This window comes from Schistocerca americana, chromosome 1 (genome assembly GCF_021461395.2).
Source record: "Schistocerca americana isolate TAMUIC-IGC-003095 chromosome 1, iqSchAmer2.1, whole genome shotgun sequence".
In the NCBI taxonomy this organism is placed as follows: domain Eukaryota; kingdom Metazoa; phylum Arthropoda; class Insecta; order Orthoptera; family Acrididae; genus Schistocerca; species Schistocerca americana.
Window position 1 is genome coordinate 381,107,636 of NC_060119.1, and position 23,616 is coordinate 381,131,251.

The following is a 23,616-nucleotide window of genomic DNA, read 5'->3' on the forward strand; positions in this document are numbered from 1 at the left end:
CGTCATCGAACCCATCGTTCTACCATTCCTAGACCGGCAAGGGAACTTGCTGTTCCAACAGGACAATGCACGTCCGCATGTATCCCGTGCCACCCAACGTGCTCTAGAAGGTGTAAGTCAACTACCCTGGCCAGCAAGATCTCCGGATCTGTCCCCCATTGAGCATGTTTGGGACTGGATGAAGCGTCGTCTCATGCGGTCTGCACGTCCAGCACGAACGCTGGTCCAACTGAGGCGGCAGGTGGAAATGGCATGGCAAGCCGTTCCACAGGACTACATCCAGCATCTCTACAATCGTCTCCATGGGAGAATAGCAGTCTGCATTGCTGCGAAAGGTGGATATACACTGTACTAGTGCCGACATTGTGCATGCTCTGTTGCCTGTGTCTATGTGCCTGTGGTTCTGTCAGTGTGATCATGTGATGTATCTGACCCCAGGAACGTGTCAATAAAGTTTCCCCTTCCTGGGACAATGAATTCACGGTGTTCTTATTTCAATTTCCAGGAGTGTACATCACCATACTGAACCTTCATTCATCGATGAATTTCAATAGGTTTCACTATGCAAAAACCAAATAACAGAATGCTATTCTTCCTTGGTGCACGTCACAAGTGGGGTGGCCATCTTTATACTGATACTGCAACGGTATGTGTGCATCTGCACTATGCTGCCACCTACAGGCCATTCTCCATGCTGTTTGTAGCACGCTTACCAACTGACAGGCCAACTGGCAGGCCAACTGACAGGATAACAGCGCGAAATTTTGATTTGTTATTACAAATTTAAGGTTTTCATTTGACTCACCCTCGTATAAGACATATTTTGATTATACAAAAACATCAGATGAGAAATGTATAGGCTGAATCAAGAGATCATTGTCAACCTTTGTTTATAAAACTTAAGATACTCAAACTTGAACAGATGCATATGTGTTTCATCACTATATCTAAAACTGATTATAAAAGAATTTAATATAAGACAAGATATTCATCAGCACAGAGCTAGTGACAGAATGAAAACTGATGTTTCAAGATACAGACTGATAAAAGTAATCCACTTATGAAGAGTCAGATTCCCAGTAAATTACACCTTCACTGTCATCCATGTCTTAGAAATTGTTTCAAAGTTAACTTTATAGCTGGTTAGCTGATAACTCATTTCATAATATAACTAATTTTTGAGGCACTTAGTGTTAAAGTAATGTGTTTAAATTCAAAAGCATGGCTATATGTGTGGAATTATGTTTGTTTGTAATTAAGTACAACTGTGATTATGTATTTTTGTAATTATGTACAGGAGACAAAGCCTGTTCTATTTTACATATGGTCAATTCTGATATTAAAACACTAGAATTTGGTCACTTCTTGTCTTTTGGCCAAGACAAGACACAGTGGTTTACTTAAATGTTTATTGCTGTTACAAATCACTCTGCTGTCTTAAACATGAGTCTGTCATAACATGGGTCATTATAGTTTATACATTCAATATTTCTTTAATATGACATTGAGCATTTAATAATAAACACCTACAACTTAATTCTACTGCCTTAGGAACAGAAATTTTTTTTTTAAATGTAGAAATTAAAGGAAACAAGAAAAGTGAATTGGTGATGAACTGCACAGATGGGAGTTTTCTTTACAATACGTTCTCCACTCCCAAAATTTTTCCCGCCTCAATCTACAGTAACATACTGTCCCCACACTCTCCACCCAATAGTTCCCACCCCATCTGCCCAATCATCTCCTCCCAATTCTCATCTCCCATCCTGTTTATTTGCAGCCCTCTGCCAATGCATTTGCCTGTCTTTCCCCACTCCTCTCACTTTTTGTTCCTTTTTCCCCACCTGCCACACCCACAATCTCTTGATGCTGCACCTGTTGGCAGTCTAGTCACTGCACACTCCTGTAGACAGCATTCATCAAATGGTTCAAATGGCTCTGAGCACTATGGGACTCAACTGCTGTGGTCATCAGTCCCCCTATAACTTAGAACTAATTAAACCTAACTAACCTAAGGACATCACACACATCCATGCCCGAGGCAGGATTCGAACCTGCGACCGCAGCAGCAGCGCAGCTCCGGACTGGAGCGCCTAGAACCGCACGACCACTGCGGCCGGCAGCATTCATCTCTCTTGCCATCCATACACTACTGTCACTTCCACTTCCCCTTCCTTCCCATCTCCCTGCAGATTCCTGCTTGCACCCTAAGTGATGTTGCATTTCAGCACAAGATGCTGGAGTTGGTGGTCGTGTGTGCGTGTGAGGTGCACCGGCTTTTTAGTGTGTGTGTGTGTGTGTGTGTGTGTGTGTGTGTGTGTGTGTGTGTGTGTGTGTGTGTCTGTGTCTGTGTGCATGTTTGTCTCTTTACTGATGAAGGTTGTGGCCAAAAGCTAAATGTGAGTGTCTTTTAATCATATCTGTCTACAACCTGACATATCTTCTTTATGGTAAGTAGCAATCTGTCTTTTCCTACATATTTTGGAATACTTTTTTTACAATTTTTGTACATTTCTACAATTTACAACTTCATTGTTCTATTATTCTGTGTTAACTGCATAATTTTAGGTTTACATGATTTCTTTTCTATGAAATATTAAATATCAGCAAGTGTGCATAGAGAATCATGCTGTCATTTGTTCTCAAAGGAAATAACAATTTGAATGCAAAAAATTAAATTAGTTTTTAAAAATTAAAACAGTTTTGACTGCATTAAAATAATTATTAAAATGAAACTTCCTGGCAGATTAAAACTGTGTGCCTGACCGAGACTCGAACTCGGGAACTTTGCCTTTGGCGGGCAAGTGCTCTACCAACTGAGCTACGAAAGCACGACTCATGCCCGGTCCTCACAGCATTACTTCTGCCAGTATTTTGTCTCCTACCTTCCAAACCTACTGGCAGAAGTAAAGCTGTGAGGACCGGGCGTGAGTCGTGCTGCGGTAGCTCAGTTGGTAGAGCACTTGCTGGTGAATGGCAAAGTTCCCGAGTTCGAGTCTTGGTCGGGCACACAGTTTTAATCTGCCAGGAAGTTACATATCAACGCACACTCCGCTGCAGAGCGAAAATCTCATTCTGGAATTATTAAAATAGTTGCCTGTTTAAGAAGCAGTTGACTTTCGTGTCTCAATGTACAGAATGTTCTCCATTCACCATCTCCAACTGCCAGCATTACTGAAACTTGGTACCATTTTAATAAATGTTTTCTATGTGATAAAGAAAAGAAACTATTTAGATCACAGTTTATCCAATTACTTTTACAAAAAATTATGTTTTTAGCCCTTGCATCATATGGAGTAAACTGTTCAAAATTACTTAAATATAGTGTTACAAAGATTATATTTATGTGTACATACTAGCTTTTTACCAATGGCTCCAACTGTGTATGTGTGTCTCATATTTTGCACACATCTCCTCCTCCTCCCTCTCTCTGTCCACCTCCTCCTTCCCTCTCTTTCTGTCCATTTCCTCTGCTCCTCCATCCCTCTACTTTTGTTATCTCTTTGACCATCTCCTCTCTCTGTCCATCACCTCCTCACCATCTTGGTTGTAATGGATCCAGTGGTTTAGGAGGGGACACACACACACACACACACACACACACACACACACACACACACACACACACACAGAGCTTGATTTGTAAAAATGAGGTTCTGGTGCTATGATCATCCACATCTTCTTTTTTTTTCTTTCTTTTTCTTTTTTTTAATTTTTACTTAAATCAATATTCTAAGGCTTCCTTATCAAGCAATACCTGGCATATAGTTTTAATTTGCCTGGAAGTTTCATATCAGTGCTCACATTGCTGCAGTGTGACAATTCATTGTGGATACATATCTTAATGCTAGTACTTGCAGTCTTTTATACAATGGTTTACAAACTGTCTGACCTTTCGTTCTGTAATTACAATAATGACACTCTTTTTGTTAAGTTAATAATTTTCATGTTAGGACTGTTCGTATACAAATGAACAAACAAATTTGATCATGCCACATGTTTCTCACCTTCATCTTTTCAAAGGCATAATTAGTGGCAAGGTTTCTAGATGCTGCTATACAGGTGCTATTGGTTTTGTTCTGGGTTTGAAGCTGTTTTTTGTGTCTGTCATTTAAAGTTTCATTAGCCCACCAGTAAGAATATGAATGCTCTTTTACTTCATGTTATGTCACTGATGATGCAACTGTCAATATACACAGATCACAAAAAGTTTTTCATCACCTCGGCTCCGAGAGTTCAGGAAGCTGTACAGAAAATTGAAATAAAGATCAACATAAACATCATTTCTCCTTTTAATTGCTCATGAAAACCACACATTGCATGTTGAGAGCTTCAGAGGTGGTGGTCCAGATTGCTGTACACACCGCTACCTCTAATACCCAGTAGCATGTCCTTGTGGGTTGATGCATGCCTGTATTCATCATGGCATACTATCTACAAGTTCATCAAGGCACTGTTGGTACAGATTGTCACACTCCTCAATGGTGATTTGGCATAGATCCCCCAGAGTGGTTGGTGGATCACCTCATCCATAAACAGCTCTTTTAAATCTATCCCAGACATGTTCAATAGGGTTCATGTCTGGAGAACATGCTGGCCATTCTAGTCGAGCAATGTTGTTATCATGAAGAAAGTCATTCACAAGATGTGCATGATGGGGGCACATATTGTCATCCATGAAGACGAATTCCTCACCAGTAGGCTGCCAATATGGTTGCACTATAGGTTGGAGGATGGCATTCACGTATCGTACATCCATTACAGCACCTTCCATGACCACTAGCAGCATATGTTGGCCCCACATAATGCCACCCCAAAACATCAGGGAACCTCCACCTTGCTGCACTCACTAGTCAGTGTGTCTAAGGCGTTCAGCCTGACTGGGTTGCCTCCAAACACATCTCTGATGATTTTCTGGTTGAAGGCATATGCGACACTCATCGGCATGTTGTTGGGACCATCTGTACCATGCTGTATGGTGTTATGGTTTCAACGATGGACCTCATCATGCATGTCAGGAGTGAAGGTGCACATCATGAAGCCTATTTCACACAGTTTGACTCTTTAACATGACATTCTGTGGCTGCACAAAAAGCATTATTCAACATGGTGGCATTGCTGTCATGGTTCCTCCAAGCCATAGTCCACAGACAGTGGTCATCCACTGCAGTAGTAGCCCTTGGGCAGCCTGAGCGAGGCATGTCATTGACAGTTCCTGTTTTTCTGTATCTCCTCCATGTCTGAACAACATCGCTTTTGTTCACTCCGAGACGCCTGGACACTTCCCTTGTTGAGAGCCCTTCCTGGCACAAAGTAACAATGTGGACATGATTGAACTGTGGTATTGAGTGTCTAGGCATGGTTGCACTACAGGCAACATGAGCCGTTTACCTGCTTCCTGGTGGAATGTGTGGAATTGATCAGCTGTTGGACCCTCTCCATCTAATGGGCGCTGCTCATGAATGCTTGCTTACATCTTTGTCCAGGTTTAGTGACATCTCTGAACAGTCAATATCCACAGTCAATGTCTATCCTCAGGAGTTCTGGGAACCGGGGTGATGCAAAACTTTTTTCGATGTGTTTAATATTATATGCACCTGAGGACAGCAGGACAGCAAAAGTTAAGGATGACACTTTTTTTGGGTTTTGAAGAGCCCCTGAGCTACTGGAGAAACTCTCCAAAATATGAGCTGTATTTCTGATACACATTAAATATAGTAAACACTCATTAGTAAGTGCTCATTTATGCACTCTTTTAGAACCCTTAAATAGCAGCATGTACTCAACTCTTTTAGAACCCTTTAATAGTAGCAGCCTACACTCAGCTTTGAATATATTTCAATATATTTGTCCTAGTTTAAGTCTCTTTGCATTCAAATACCAATCAACATTGTTGCTTCTTTGTTTACAATTGATTGAGCATGATGGAAACATCAGGAATACACAGATTATTATTTTGACTAGTCTGAAAATTTATTGATTCTGGTTTTCCTGTAGTTTATTAATGAGCTGGTTCTTTGTTAACCATTTACTGATCTGCAAACAAATGTTTTATATAATCACATCCACATACACATCCATATAAATCAGGAGAAGGAGGAAGGGAGATTAGAATTTAACATTCTGCCCACAGCACAGTCATTTAGAGGTGAACCACATGCCCAGTTTGCAAAAGGATTGGAAAGGGAACTGGCCATGTCCTATTCAAAGGTACCATCCTGGCATGTACTTGGAGCAATGTAGGGAAATCACAGAAAATCTAAGTCTGGAAGACAGGATGGGGATTTGACCATCATCATTCTGAATGTGAGTCCATTGTGCTAATCATCAGAAAAAGAAGTGATCCCATTACTGACCTGTGAGGGATGGACTCCACAGTTTACTGAGCCCTCTGCTCTGTCATGGCTTTATTATTATTATTATTATTATTATTATTATTATTATTTAGTGAATGTAATTGTTCTTGATAACTAGAGTTACTTGATGTGTGCATGTAATATAAATGCAGTTAGATTAAATTGCCAGAGATCCTCATTGGGAAAACATTGTATTAAATTGAGAAATCTTGTACATAAACACTGAATCAAATTAACATACTTGTCAGCTCTATAACATAATTCTAAAAATTTTGCTTCTCAGATTGCAATATCTGGCTGCACACCTAAAGCATCATATATCTAAGTATTGTGCTACCAAAAGACCTGCAGTTTCACAAATGTGCGAGGTAAGCAGTTTGCTTTACATCTTTGTAAATATAAAAGTCATGTATGAAACAGTTCCTACATGTTGTGTTTGTAGTTTTCTGTGTATACTAATAAAATGAAACACATATATTGATTAGTATGAATATTTTTGTAAATACAAATGTTGGTACGTTAAACCCCAGTAAACCACTAATGATATCAGAAACACACATTTTATGAAATTGCCAACTGAATACATGTGACACTACAAAGAAAATACTCACTAAAACTTAACATGCTACATACTTACAGGGAAAACAAGCACTAAAAGTAAATAAAAGAGTTCAGAAACAGACTTACTCTATACTCCAGTCTTCTGGTGATAGTCTTTGACTAATTGCATCAACACACAACACCCCTCACCCCCCTCATACTCCCATTGCTCCTGGATTGTAGTGATATTTATGCCCTCTGTCCCACAAGGCCCTATGTAAACTGGATGTAAAGTAGGAGAAACTGGGTGATTATTCTGTGATGATTGATCTGGTGATGATGTAGTCTTGTCAGCAGTCACATCGTTCAACAAAGCCGATGGGTGTAGAGACTGGTGTAGTGACAATATCAGGTTAACAGCTGCTATGTGACCTTATGTAGGCGTTGGGTGATGATATGGAGCCCAGACCACACCATCCACTGCCTGGAACAGATAGGCCAGCTTGAAATGTTTGATGGAAACCTTGGTATGCTTGCTGTTAGCCAACATCATCACCATGTGTTTGCTGTGGATGTACGAATTTTGTAAATGGAGCTTTTTATTTATTGCTACAAGGGTGGTTTGAAAAGTTCTTGGAATGGAATAGAAAAAAAGTTCTTACATCACTGAAACTTTTTTATTTTTCAATGAAGTCTCCTTGTAGATTAATGCACTTGGTTCAACGACGTTCTAGTGTCTTGATCCCATCTCGAAAATGAGTGTCCTCCAGGCCTGCAAAATAGTTGTCAACTCGGACTACCAATACTTCATTTGAAGCAAATGGGGGAGAAGTTGTTGAGGTTCTGGAGGAATGTGAATAAGGTGTCCTCACATTCCTCCAGAACCTCAACAACTTCTCCCCCATTTGCTTCACCTGGTCCTACTCAATCCAACAAGTCACCTTTCTAGATGTTGATCTCCACCTCAGAGATGGCTACATCAGTACCTCCATCCATATCAAACCTACTAACCACCAGCAGTACCTCCACTTCGACAGCTGCCACCCATTCCATACCAAGAAGTCCCTTCCATACAGCCTAGCCACCAATAGTCATCGCATCTGCAGTGACAAGCAGTCCTTCTCTAAATATATTGAGGGCCTCACTGAAGCCTTCACTGACCGTAATTATCCTCCCATCCTTGTACAAAAACAAATCTCCCATGCCTTATCTTTCCAGTCTCCCACCACCTCCCAAAGTCCCGCAGTCTGGCCACAGAGGAGCATTCCCCTCAGAACTCAGTACCATCCGGGACTGGAGCATCTGAATTACATTTTCTGCCAGGGTTTTGATTACCTCTCATCATGCCCTGAAATGAGAAATGTCCTATCCACTATCCTTCCCACTCCTCCTACCGTGGTATTCCACTGTGCACCGAACCTACACAATATACTCATCCATCCTTACACAAACCCTGCTCCCAACCCCTTACCTCATGGCTCATACCCCTATAATAGATCTAGATGCAAGACCTGTCCCATACATCCTCCTACCACCACCTGCTCCAGTCCAATCACTAAAATCACCTATCCCATCAAAGGCAGGGGTACTTGTGAAACCAGTCATGTGATTTACAAGCTAAGCTGCAACCACTGTGCTGCATTCTATGTAGGCATGACAACCAACAAGTTGAGTGTCTGCATGAATGGCCACCGACAAACTGTGGCCAAAAAACAAGTGGACCACCCCGTTGCTGAACACACTACTAAACATGATACCGCTCATCTCAATGACTGCTTCACAGCCTGTGCCATATGGATCCTTCCCACCAAAACCAGCTTTTCTGAATTGCGCAGGTGGGAACTTCCCCTGCAATACATACTACTTTCCCGTAACCCTACTGGCCTCAACCTTCGTTAGTCACTGTCCTCACCCGTCCAGCCCTCTCCCTGTTCCCATTCCAGCACTATGAAGCTGTCATTTCACTGTCACACCCAGTCTTTTAATTTATTTTTATTTCTCTCTTTTCTGCTACTTACTACCCCCCCCCCCCCCCCCCCCCCCTGCACTCTCTCTCCTGCCCTCCGTCTAAACTGCAACACTTCACTGTACGCCACTCCCACCATACTATCCCTCCCCCTCCCCACCACAGCCTCCTCCTTACACCCCCATTTGCCACTCCCATCATGCACTGGTGCTGCTGCTCGCAGTGTAATTTCAGCTCTCTGAGACTCCAGACGTGTGTGCAAGTTTCATTTGTGTGAGTGTGTGTGTGTATGTGTGTCTGCTGCTGACAAAAGCCTTAATGGCCAAAAGCTATGATTTTGTGAATCTTTTTATTGTGCCTTTTGTGACTCAGCATCTCCGCTATATGGTGAGTGGCAACTTTCCTTCTCTGGTATTGTTACATTCCATTCTGGATTTTCCATTGTTGCTGACAAACTCAGAAAAACGTCTACATCCATCGGAGGCATGTCCATACTCCCAACATTCTGCGGCGCTCACAGTATTCCAAAGAGTTTACAAAACAAAAGAGTTTACAAACTTTCTTGAGGAAAAACAAGTATCATCACCAAGATATATTATTATTTTATAAACGAATTCAGAAATAAATTTAGTAATTACTGTTAGATTGTGTAATTAATAGTATGAATTTTAAATATGCCAAAATTTCTAATTTCAAACATTTCTAAAAGAAGAATAATTTTAATCATACGTACAGAGTACTAACAAATTGATTTCTTTTTACATATTTTAATCCAAAACATAACACATCATATACAAAATCATATGAAGTTTATTCAGTGAAATAACTGACAATGTTCACCTATAGAAGAATCGACAATATACATGGTATCGGTTACTTCTTTAAAAAAAGGTAGCATTAGAGGAGGGTGTCCCATTACAACATGCAATGCCATTGCTGGTTTGGGGGACCCCAAATGTTTTGTTGTAGAACAAAATATTATGAAATTGCTTATCAAAGAGAAAGTGAGAGTCCAAGTTTGCATTACTTGAAATCAAAGCAGCACTTATTGTGTAAGGCAACTGAATGAACCACACATTTTATCAATGCCTTGGAAATTGTAGATTCAATCATTAGCAATCTAAGATGATCTCAAAATTCAGACAAAATATTGTTAATAGCATCACTGTTCAAAACTTCTTGAATTCAAAGTCTGTTGACTTATGGAGCATGTATTTGCACACTGATGGCACATAATGAACAACGTCAGACAATAACATAAGAGTTTGTTTGTATAAAGCACTGGTGGTTAGATGCTATTCTCCTTTGTCAGTTTATACTTCAATGACAAAATATACAAATCACGAACTGGTGTCGTGCCATGGAACTATAAGTCCAAAGGTAAAAGTGTCACAACAAAGTAAATGCGAGTGTCTAATCTTTTTATTGGCTTTAGCATCCAGTGGAAGTGTGGCGCAATCCTCAGAATAGGTCCCAGGTTGTTGAATAAGTCTGCCTGGAGTCTGTGTTTTTCTATTTAACCATGATTTTTATCGATCTCTCCATGTTACATAAGCATGTTTTTCATCACATCACAGGATGACATCAAAATCAGTGTTTTTGGAAACTTGTTATGCTTTGACATTACTGCATGTCTCCTGAGATCAGCACATGTGTTGGCACAAAACTAACTCAGATACGATTGCCGCAATTGGCATTGTGCAAATAATAATGTAGAGTGACAGAGAGTTTCTCAATATTTCTTGAGCATTCTGTTAGCTGGAATAATGCTAGCTTGATTTCCTGTTTGATACATTTCAGCTGTAATTTAGTGACTGTTTCCTCATATTATTTATTTAGTTAAAGATTTTAAGACAGATAGTTCATGATAAAAGTTTGAACATTTGTAATTATTGAGTTTTCATATTTTCTGTTAAAATATAATATCAATGTTGCTGTCAATTAGCAACATATAAATCCTATAATTTGTGACATATGTTTTAACTGATACTAGAAATGACTGTTAAAAACAACAGTAAATATTATAGTTTGTTTTGAAGTAGATTTGCTGAAGGATTTGTGAACACTGATTTTTTACATATTTCTTTGGGTGCCAAACCTATCGACACAAATAAAATTTATAACTATGGAAAATTTTGTGTTCAAGAGCTAGATACATTCACTAGTATCTGTAGAAATGTTTCGTATAATCTGATAGTGGAAACAAGTTCAAATAATGTTGAAATTTGAGTGGTATCATAAACTTTGCTTATTGAAGAAAAAGTTTCTTTATGCCACATTCTATGAAAATATCCCCCTCACAAAATATTGGACACAAAAATTGTTCAATGTTGTGTGACTTTAGTTCACATCTGAAAAGTAGTTTTTTTAAGACAAGTCTTCTTCAAAGTTGAATGTTCTAGAGTCTTTTAGTTGTAAAATTTGCCTTCTTTAGGCTATTACCTGAAAGGTTTGACATTACATAAAATAGTACTATGAAATTTTTTTTCTTTACAAACCACTTAAATAAATCTTGCAGTAAGGCCACAAAAAATGGTAACCACTGTGTGGTTGAAATAAATTACCTGAATAGCAAGGACAACAGTAAGAGCATGGTGTACAAAGTCTAGCCTGTAAATCTTGGCAATTATATGCACACAAAACTTTTAAATAATAAAAGAAAACTCAGTAAATGAAATTACAGTCCTCTTATAGCTAGATAATACCAATAATTTTATGCTCAAAATGATAATTCAGTTAAATATTTCAGAGAAAATATGATTTCCTTTAGATAATTGACAGTTTTTTCCATGTACGAAATTAAGCTTAAAATTTAAGATAAAGTATGAACATTGATTTACATCATTATTTGATGAATTTTTTATCTGTTTTTTACATATTTGTTCAGTGAATTACGCTATAAAATGGTTTCTGGAATATTTACACTGAAACATGTTTAAAAAACATCATAATATTTCAGATGAAAATTAACAACTTAGTACTCATCCTTGGATGAATCTTGTTTTCTTCATAAGATTTTTACCCTAATTCATCAGGCTCTTTGAATATGTTATGGATTTTTCAGTAACATTTACATTAGGTTTTTGAGAAAGATTGGGTTTTCTGTTTGAAAATATGTTATATTAACAAAAATAATCAAATTTTGGAAATGTAATGCAATTGGATGGATAAAAAATCCACTCACCAGGCAATAGGAGGCGATCACACATAAAAGAAGTGTTAAAGTTCGCAAGTTGTTTAAGCCAGTGGCTCCTTCTTCTGGCAGGTGGTTTGAATGGGATGGAATAGCTACAAAGTAGAAGGATTAGTGTGGTTTCGGAAAAGGGATAAAGTGGGAAATGTTGCACAAAACCCTGGGTGAGAGGAGACTAACAGATAGTATGAGTAGGAAAGACTGATCATTGGGGAGTGCACTGGATGAGATTTGAGAACCTCAGAGCTTAAAGGAGAAAGATATGGTAGTGAAAGTATACAGGTCACAAATAAAAGATGTAGAAAATTATAAAGGGAGTGAGGAAAGGAATAGCTACTGTGAAGAACTATTGAGACCAAAGAAATTAAAATAAATTAAGTCCTGATGGATGGCAATAATTAAGCACATTTTGTAGTACCAGTTCCAACCTATGGAGTTCTGAGAATCTGGCATCTGGGGGAGGAATCCAGATCCCACTTGTGGTGAAACAGTTGCTGAGATCACAATTTTCAAGTCGTAGAGCATGATCTGCAGCAGGATATCGTGTGTTGTTAGTACACACTCTCTGCCTATGCCTATACATCATATTTGATAACTCGTGTGGTAGTCATGCCAAAGTAAAAGGCTAAACAGTGTTTACCTAATGGCTGGTATACAACATGTGTCATTTCACCTGTTGGTCTCCCTTTAGTAGTATATGTTTTGTCAGTTACAGGGCTGGTATAGGTGGTTGTAGGATGGCGCACAGGGCAAGTCTCAGAGCAGAGACAGTCACATTGGTGGGAGCCATAGGGTAGGGAGATCAATGCAGAAGGACCATATGGTCTGACAAGAATATTGCAGAGATTGGGAGGACAACAAAAAGCTATTCTAGGTGGGTAAAATGTCAGACAGAATTGACTTCATTTCAGGGCATGATTTTAGGAAGTCATAGGCTTGTTGAAGTGGCTGATTAATACATTCAAGACCAAGATAATACTGAGTGACAAGTGGTGTGCTCCTAATTTGTGTTTTGGAGGGATCAGCAGTGGCAGGATTGTACGTTACGGCCCAGGAAATCTGCTGTTGGGGTAATCATGTCCAGTGAGGGCTGAGGTGAGAATGGTGGTGTATTATGGTAAAGAGTCTCCATCTGAACAAAGGTGTTTGCCTCAGATGCCAAAGATTTGTGGGAGGGACCATATGACATGGAAAGAATGGCAACTGCAAAAATGTAAGTACTGTTATTTATTCATAGGTTTAATGTGAACAGGAGCATGTAGCTGACCTTAGGTGAAGATGAAATCATCATCAAGGAAAGTGGTTTGGGATCTGGAATAAGATCATGCGAAATTTAATTGAGAGAATTTGTTTATAGATTCCAAGAATTTTAATGAGTGAGCCTGACAATGAGTCCATATAGCAAAGATGTCATCAATGAATCTATACAAAATCAGAGGCTAAAGGCTTATGGCTTCAAGTGACCCACTAAAAAATTGTAATGATAGAACAGGACCATCAAAGATTTGCATAACCATAAAAGAAGATTCACATGATAGAAACTTAAGGTATAACATGACATCTCCAAGGTCAATGTGGATCAAAAAGAAAAATTATTCATTCATTTTAAATTTCAATTAGTATTTTCAAATGTTGCTGTGCTGTTTCAGATGTAATTCATTTATATGGGCCAGCAAGAATACTTCCCATGAATAACAATTATTATGTATAGTTGATTCATTACAATTTGCAAAAGGTGTATCTATTTTTCAGATAGCTGCCTTACATATTCGAAGTAATCTCATATCAGTAAGAAAATAACGTGTGTGACATTAGTGCAATCTTACCCTTATGACAATACAGATGGAAACATCAAGATAGTTATCTAAATTATGACATAGTATCTGATAACATAATGGTCAGCAACCTATAAATTTTTAAAACATTTAAAATTTCCCCCTGTTAACTTTGTTGTATTGCTCGCATAGTAGCTGCAGCAACTTGTTAAAAACATATTGTTGTTTGAAAGAGAGAACATTGTGAAATATCTGGACAACAATATTTTGATTGTAAGTATCATGTTTATGAAGTTTAAATCTTTTACATAAGATACATATTTTTGTTTTAACTAAAAGTTCTTTATCCTTTCTAAGGCTTTTCAAACTTGGATACTTACTACATCTGCACTTTTCTTAATTTCCTGTAATATTCTTTCCACTACTTCCCTTTCAAATATAAGTTTACTGTATTTCCCTGTATCATAAACATTTATCTTTCCAATAATCTATTTTGACTTTTATATATTGGAAACCTAGCTCCTCACTTTTATCCTTTCCTTCAGCATTTTCAAATAATAAATCATTTTCACTTTCTTTAAAATTTAAGTCTTCTACTTCACTTTTACACAGGATTAATCCCTTCCAGTTCTTAACAAGTTAACAGCTACCCAAGACACTTCATTTCTTCTGTCATTTTGTAACATGGGATTTACACAAAATAAACTACTTGTTGTCCCCATTTCTTGTTCATCTGAACTTTCAGTCCTCATTAATTTGGATAAACTGCCTCACTGATCTCAGCTAGTATTTCCCAAAATTGTTCATTTTTATTGTTATTCTCGTAAGCATTCCACATTAATCTTAAAAACTCTTCTTCTTTCTCTTCTCAAGTGATGCATAAATTCATCTGATCCAAACTTTCATGGTTTTCTATTCCTAGGCTTTCAGAGACTAGTGGCTGACAAATACTGTTCAACAATGCCCGTTTCTCTCAATGCTTCTTCCCTAAAACCCCCATTACCTACTATTTCACCAATACTTAGCTTCATTACCTTGTCTACATTTATATCAGTATAAAATCTACCCATAACATCGAATATTACTTTCTTCACTATTATATTATCTATATTATCTATATTATCTATATTATCATTATCAGTATCCTTAATCACAATTGGTTCCCTGTTAACATCACATGCACAGTTTTCTGCCACCAAGCACAATCACTCATACAGTATCTACTTATCTTTCAAAAAACGTCCCTAGAACAGAACTTTTATGCTGGTTATCATCCTTCTTTACTTCACTTCCTGCCCAAGTATAAAATCCAGGTAAATCCTCAGTATCCCCTCTGGGCCTCTTACATTTTTGTGATCATTTTTATTTTCCAAACAATCATTTGCCCTCATAGTACCCCAAACATTTTTCTCGAACTCTACCTAGGTGGATTGCCTGTGCCATTCTCAGTTATTGTTACTGAATTTCCACTTCTAGTCCTGTTATAATTATAGGTCCTATAATAATTTGGTTTGCTCACCTCAAAAGTGTGGATCCTCATTGAGAGGATCTGGAGTTTACCTCTCTGTTTCCGCTGTTATCTTACATCTAATTTGAATGTGTTCAATTTCCCCCATCCCATCTTCTACTCCTGTTGTCATCATTTCTTTCCCACTGTGTGTCTGTTAGATTCCCATTATAGTCTCTGCCCAATTATTCTGATTTTTGCATTTACGATTTCCATAATGTCTTCTCCTATAGTTTCCCCTATTATAAATAGGATTCAGCCCCCACTGATTGTTACGTTCTTGGTTGTAGATCTGCCCAACATTTCTATCCATACCCCTGTCCAGTTTATCAATTATTTTAAAAATGAGTCAAGAGAATCGTCTGGCCCATGAATTAGCTCCCACTGTATACTTTGAGGTAATCTCCTCTTAAGAGCATCAATTTGTGCCATCTCTTCGCAAGCTTTTCTTTCATTGTTTCCTAAAATCTTCCAGAGACCCATTCCTTTCTTTGTAGATAGGACTATTTAAAAATTCACTCTTAATCCTGGCCTCTGCTGATTCTTACCATAATTTAGTTAAAGAACTTTTATCAAAGTCCTGGAATGATGTCCATTGACCAAATTTAAGGTTTGACCATGACAAATCTTCTCCATCAAGAAACCTTTTGACAAATTTGATTTTTAAATTATCTGTCATACCAGACACAAAGATGTCTTTACAATGATGTAGAAAGTCAACAGGGCACAAATTGTCACCGGGAAAAATTGTAACTGGTAAGTTTTACCACATAATGCCCTGCTAATAGTCATATTTTAATGACACATTGCTCTTATATTCTTGTATTTCTAGAAGTTTTTGATACTTGTACATCATTATCTACATCCTTTCACACATTGTGAATCTACTGATTTAAATTTGATATTCATCCCCTCATTTGAGTACTTAAATTACTAACGTTATCTACTATAGCTTTCTGACCAACCTGTAGTTCTTCAGTGACCATATAATGATTGGAAGTATCATCAGCCAATTGAGTTCCTAGAAATACAGCCTTGTTTACACCATATTCTACTCTTTCATCTATTTTCTGTAAATTAGCCTCCATCTGATTTTTGAGTTCTAAAATTTGCTTGGATAACTCTGTTTTTATGGGTGATTCCATTCTCTCTGCTCTAGATTCTACATCTTCTTACAGTGAGTTTAACTGTTCATAATTTGTTTTCATGTCTGTTGACAATTGATCCCTGTTGGTTTACACTTGATCACTGTTTGCCTTCATGTCAGTTTGAATTTCTCCTAAGTTTCCTAAAATTATTCTTAAAATATCCCCCTGGGCAGGTGTCTTACCCACTTGTTTGTCACTATCACTTTCAAAAACATCTTTGCTTGCATATGCCATCCCACCATGCCCCCTCCCCCCAACAACAATTGCAACATTACTATTTTCTTTTTTTTCTTTTTTTCTTTTTCTTTCTTTTTTTTTTACATCACCAGTTTCACTCATCTTAACTTTGTTAGTTAGCACTTTATCCCTAAATGTGATAGCTTCTGCAGTTCTAGTGTAGTTTCTCTTGCCTCTTCTTCTGTAGTCTGGTGCATCCATCATTGGACTTGTTTTTACTTATTTTCATCCAGTCATAATCCATGTATATATGATGGTTCCTATGTAGTTTCAAAATGCAAACTTTATAGTTCTTCAATATTCAGGTTCAATGCTTCTGCCCAGCAAAAAAAGTTAATTCATTTGCATATGATAATCAAAATAAATGGAATTTTGTGGCTCTTATTTGTAATAGAGAAACTGTTAAACTCCAGCTATGACATTGTTTGTCCTGGCTGACACCACTATGTATGATGCTGTTCACCTTTATCAGTTAATACTTCATTGATACACTAAAAATCACGAACTGGTGTAATATCATGGAACTGTACATCCAAAAGTAAAAGTTTCACAACAAAATAAATGAGACTGACTTATTTTTATTGGCTTCAGTGTCCAGTTGAAGTGCAGTGCAGTCATCTGTAATAGAGCCAGCGTTGTTGAGTAAGTGTATTGATCTCTCCATGTTACATAAGTATGTTATTCAACACATCACAATTTGACATCAAAATCAGTGTTTTGGAGAACTTGTTATGCTTTGACATTACTGTATGTCTCCAAAGATCATCACAAGTGTTGGCACAAAACTAACTGAGATACAATTGCCTCAATTGTCATTGTGTAAACTGTGCTGTAGAGTGACAGAGTTTCTCAATCTTTCTAGAAAATTCTGCTAGTTGAAATAATGCTAGCTCAATTTCCTGTTTGATACTATATTTCAGGTGTAATTTAGTGACTGTTTCCTCATATTATTTATTTAGTTAAAGATTTTAAGACAGATTACCCTTCTTAGGGGTTGTTTTTTTTACTCGTCATGTCTGGCAATCTGTTACAGCATAAGTCCTGGAACAGTAACTGTAGGTTTTTACTATAATGCAAAAGCAAAATTTAATCAAATATAGTGTTCCATTTGATATTTATTACAGTTTCAAAATAAAGGCTTCTTAACAAATCTGAAATAAGTTGAAACATACTTACAATAATGAAATAAATTATCACAACAAGCTACATGCTTTCTGTCCAAGATCACACAAAATACTGACCCCCACTGCCAATATGGCTGTAACTATATCTACTTTTTTAACAATCCCAAACAATCCTCAGCATAGTTTAGAAACATTTTTGATTAATTGACAATTAAAACTGTCATCCTAAAACAAATGACACATTTCAATGGTTACCTAGATTCTTATATGTTAAACACATGAGTGAATTTTAGTCTTTACATAAGTTGTAGCGTGTATAAATGCTTAGGTATCAAATGTTGACAATACACTTGTTATATTTACTAATTACAGAAGATTCATATCCTAAAATGTTCCTACCAATTAACAGACTACTACACATTAGTGTAGTTAAGATTCTGTAATTATTTTCTTCGTAACTTTTTCACAAGTACATATTTCAATACACCTCTGTGTCATTAATTACTGTTTATGGTTAAAATTTACGTGTTTAATAAGTTTCTATTAAACTGTTATGTTTCAAGATAGTTCATGATAAAAGTTTGAACATTTGTTATTATTGAGTTTTCATATTTCTGTTAAAATATAATATAAATGTTGCTGTCAGTTAACAAAATATAAATGTTATAATTTCTGACATATGTTTTGACTCATATAAGGAATGAGTGTTGAAAACAACAGTAAATATTTTGTTTTGCACTAGATTTTCTGATGAATTTGTGAAAACTAATTTTTAGCTTATTTCTTAGGGTGCCAAAACTAAGATATGTAAATAAAGTTTATAATTATGGAAAATTTTGTGTTTAGGAGCTTGATACAATCAACAGTATCTGTAGAAATAATCTTGTTGGCTTTTGAGTGGTTTCATAAACATTGCTTATGGAGGATAAGGATCCTTAAGACTCTGTTCTGTTATCTGGTCAGAACGAATTATAGTTTGTTATCACAAATGTCATAGGTGGTAGACGAAAGTTCCAAAATCTGAAACCACAGCTCTGGTTGTGATGCCATGACTGGCAAAGTGACAAACCTTCCTTATTGTGTGGAAGACTTGGTGCAGCTATTGGTATACTGTCCATGGGCTGCATATCACATGAAGTACCTGGTACTTGTCCATCATTTGTTGCCACTGGAATAGTGAGACTTCCATTTGAATTGAACTACTATGTGGCATTCACAGTAGCCATCCTCATGTTTAATGTGCTTTAGGTCATCCTTGGCCTTCTTGAGGGTTACCACTTGTGGTGACGAATGATATAGCATGAGTGACATTCAGTCTATACACTTTATTGAATTGTCAATTGAATATGTGTGACACTACAAAGAAGATACTTGCTAAAATAGAAAAAGCAATACACTGGAGAGAAAAACAAGCATACAAAGAAAATATGAGTTCAGAAACAAAGCAGTTCTACACTTCACTTTTTTGGTGATAGTCTTTGACTACTTGCATTGTCATACATACAAGCAATGTGAAAAAATAAAAATTAAGAGACGCTCATAATTTATAGTTTTAGATTGAAATATGTTACACATGTTATTCATGGAGACTATTGAAAAATGATTTTTAGCTAGATAAGAAGAGAAATAAACAGTCAATGTATTTGACTGAAAGTCACACAAAAATAGTAAGTAACTTTACGCTTCATTAGTTCGAATAAAAGACAGAAAATTATAATAGTGAGAGCAACAGTAATAGTTGTAGAAGTGTAGTAGCTGTAGTACTAGTTTCATTGAATTGAACTGAACTGGACTGTTCTTTATTTCATCCTATAGATTATGCTGTGTACAGTAAATGCATGTGTGAGATAGGACATTTCAAAAACAGAAAATATTCAGTATCACTTATTTTGTAGGAAACAACCATTTTTATTCATTTATCCTACTGTCATTCTACAAGGAATTCAGTTCATCATGATATTACAGATTAAGAAACAAAAATGTAATCCATGTATACAGATACATAAATTCTTACCGGTCCAGTTTGGAAAGGATGGTGTGAGTTTACTGAACGTTTGAATGGATGCCTCATAAATCTTCTTATTCTTCCAGAATGCAACTGTTGTGCAGCTGGTAGCTTTGAACAATTTTTAAGTAATTTGACTCAAGCCTGTCAAAATAGATTTTCATTTTATACTTGTTTAGTTTCACTGTCCAAATCAGTGGTGATCAGCTTTCATACAACAAACTTTATACTTGCAGCATAACACATCAGAAAACCACAGACTTTAAGTAGTCTAAATTAAATGAACAAGCTGCAGTAATAAATTGTCCATACTGAATAAATGTTCAAACGGAAATATACACAAGTAACTCTTCATAATGCAATCACAGAACTTTACTCTGTAATTACCAAATCAGGACGGATTACACACTGAAGAACCAAAGGAATTGATATAGGCATGTGTATTCAATTGCAAAGGTGTGTAAACAGGCAGAATAAGGCACTGCAGTCTGCAACACCTATATAAGACAACAAGTGTCTGGCACTGTTGTTAGATCAGTTACTGCTGCTACAATGGCAGGTTATAGAGATTTAAGTGAGTTTGGAAGTTGTGTTATAGTCGGCACATGAGTGATGGAACACAGCATCTCCGAGGTAGAAATGATGTGAGGTTTTTGTATACAACCATTTCACGAGTGTATTGTGAATATCAGAAATCTGGTAAAACATCACATCTCTGACACTGCTGCAGCCAGAAAAATATCCTGCAAGAACAGGACCAATGACAACTGAGAATTATTCAACTTGACAGAAGTACAAACCTTCCACAAATTGCTGCAGATTTCAATGCTGAGCCGTCAACAAGTGTCTGTGGATGAACCCTTCAACAAAACATCACCGACATGGGCTTTCGGAGCCACAGGACCACTAATGTACCCTTCACAATTGCATAACACAAAGGTTTACACAAAGATTTACACTAATATTGGACTGTTGATGGCTAGAAACATATTGTGTGGTCAGGTGAGTCTCATTTTAAATTGTATTGAGAGGTTGGACATGTATGGGTATGGAGACAACCTCATGAATCCATGGATCCTGCATGTCAGCAAGGGACTGTTCAAACTGATGGAGGCTCTGCAGTGGTATGGGACGTATGCAGTTGGAGTGATATGGGACCTCTAATATGTCTAGATATGACTCTGACAGGTGACATGTACGTAAGTATCCTGTCTGATGAGCTGCAGCCATCCATGTCCATTATGCATTCCAACAGACTTGGGCAATTCCAGCACGACAATGTGACACCCCACACATCCAGAATTGCTACAAAGTGGCTCCAGGAACACTTTTATGAGTTTAAACACTTCCGCTGGCCACTAAACTTCCAGAAATGAACTTTATTGAGCATATCTGAGATGTCTTGCAATGTACTGCTCAGAACAGATGTCCACCCATCGTACTATTACAAATCTGTGGACAGCCTGCAGGATTCATGGTGTCAGTTCCTTCAAGCATGACTTCAGACATTATTCGAGTCAATGGCATGTCATGTTGCGACACTTTTGCGTGCTCACGAGTGCCATACACAATATTAAGCAAGTGTTAGGCAAGTGTACCAGTGCACATACACTTTTAGCTATGTCCTGTGATGGCTAGACATTGACTGACAATATGAACATCACTTTTATGAATGCGTACTATGCACTGGCAGTATAAACATTTCTCATTGAAATTGAATCTAAGGCTCCATCGTATTTATTCCCAGCACCTATTTAAAGATGCACATCAGTAGGTTTTCACAAAATGTTAAAATATATGGTCATTATATTTTTGGTACTAACAAGAAAGACAAGTAATGTAGAGAAGACGTATACACATTACACATTAAAGCCATTTGATTTAATAATTAGTTAAATATCCTATGTTATGTAACAGTAAGTTGGGCATGCAGTTTTTCCCTGGGATTTAGCAAAGCCTGGCAAGAATTTTCTAAAAAGTCAAATATTCTGATATTCATTAATTATAAATTTATTCTAATAAAATTTAAACATTTTTGAAAAAAGAAAAATAAGTGCCATAAGATAAACATACTGGATTTTAAATCAATTACATTCTAAGAGTGAGACATTTTCTATTCCTTAAGATGACAATTACTTTCAACAAGTATAAATGAGGAGCTCTAAATGTAAGGGAGGGCAGTAAATTATAAAAAAAAGGAATACAGAATTAGAAGGTACTAATTCTCAAAAATACACATATTCTGGCCAGTGCTCATCTTCAAGATGCACATCATCTACTACAGGTAAAAGAAACATATAAAAATAGATAATAGCATTCTTAGGTTTTACAGCCAGTGTGATGAAGCAAGCTGGGATCTCTTTACTTTCTTTCTTGTTTGCCATCTGCCTCCTTAAGTTAATTTTATTTTCATATTTGCCTAATTACCATTAACATGCATGAGTATAATCTGCATTTCCATAAAAGAGAAAGGTTGTCCCTCAGTCTTAAGGAATATAGCACCGGGTCTAATTTTGTGCTTAGTTTTGTGTTGTGTGTGTAATTCATTTCCAAATTTATTTTGACCATTCCTAGTTAATATCTTTTGCTACAGATCATTATAGGGTGAAATCAGAAATTGTTTCGTGATTTAGATTCTATTGTTGACTTATAAACAAATATAAATTCTGTACTAATTGTAAACATTTGGGAGAAAAACTACTAGGATTCTTAAAGTACTTATTTGGCTCTATTTGAAAAGATATTAGCAAACCCAACCCTTAATTAATTCCAAAATAATTACCAGATTTGTGAAAAGTATCATTTGTATAACTATATCTGTTAATTTCATTATTTAAACAAATAATTTGGCCTAACCCTTGTGGTAGAAGGAACTGTTAAAAAGAAGGAATTTTTCAATGTATTCAGTTAATTGAATGAGTTATGTTTTAATTGTAATTTCTGTTACTTAAACATCAAACAATGTGCAGTTTCAGTGCTTATTATTGTGAGGATAAATAAAGTACCTATTTTTCATCCCATTATAGTCAATCAGTCCATGGCAGATTTTCATACATAAAACATGTATTGGTTAGATTACCAACAATGCATAAACTTAACGGTGGAATAAGTGTAACACAAATAGGCTGTATGTTAGGACAATTAATGACAATGCCTGTTTAATTTATTTGAAAAATAGCATCAAGCGTACCATATTAGCTCTGTGAACTGTGTTGTTAGGTTTTTACTGCTCTCATATGTTCAACAGCAATTTAGTGTAGCAGTATGCTGATGTTGCCTGCAACCTATTAATGAGGCTTATCAAGATTTATCAATAGTGAACCGACCATATAATTGTGTAATATTGGGCGTTAGTGAACAGGGATTGTAAAGATCTGTGAAATGCAATTGTGCAACTGTTGGCTACATCATTTACAGTAGTCAGTGTTGATTTGATTTGATTTGATTTATTACGTGTTCCATAGGTCAACTGTGTTGAATACACAAGGACGTGGAACGAGTCAGTTTTTTTACAAATACAGTCTGATAATCTTATAGCATATACAGAAATTTGAGTACATAATTATATAAAAACTTATACAGTAAATTCTTTGGGCAGCAATATAGAAAAAGAAAATACATATTTTCTTAGAATTATTAAAACACTACAGAAAACAGATACGGAGCACACACAGATACAGATCTCAGGTTAAATAAAATTCGTAGTGGCATTATGTCAACTTGTATTATATAATATTAAAATATTACAATTTATTTAGTTAAAAA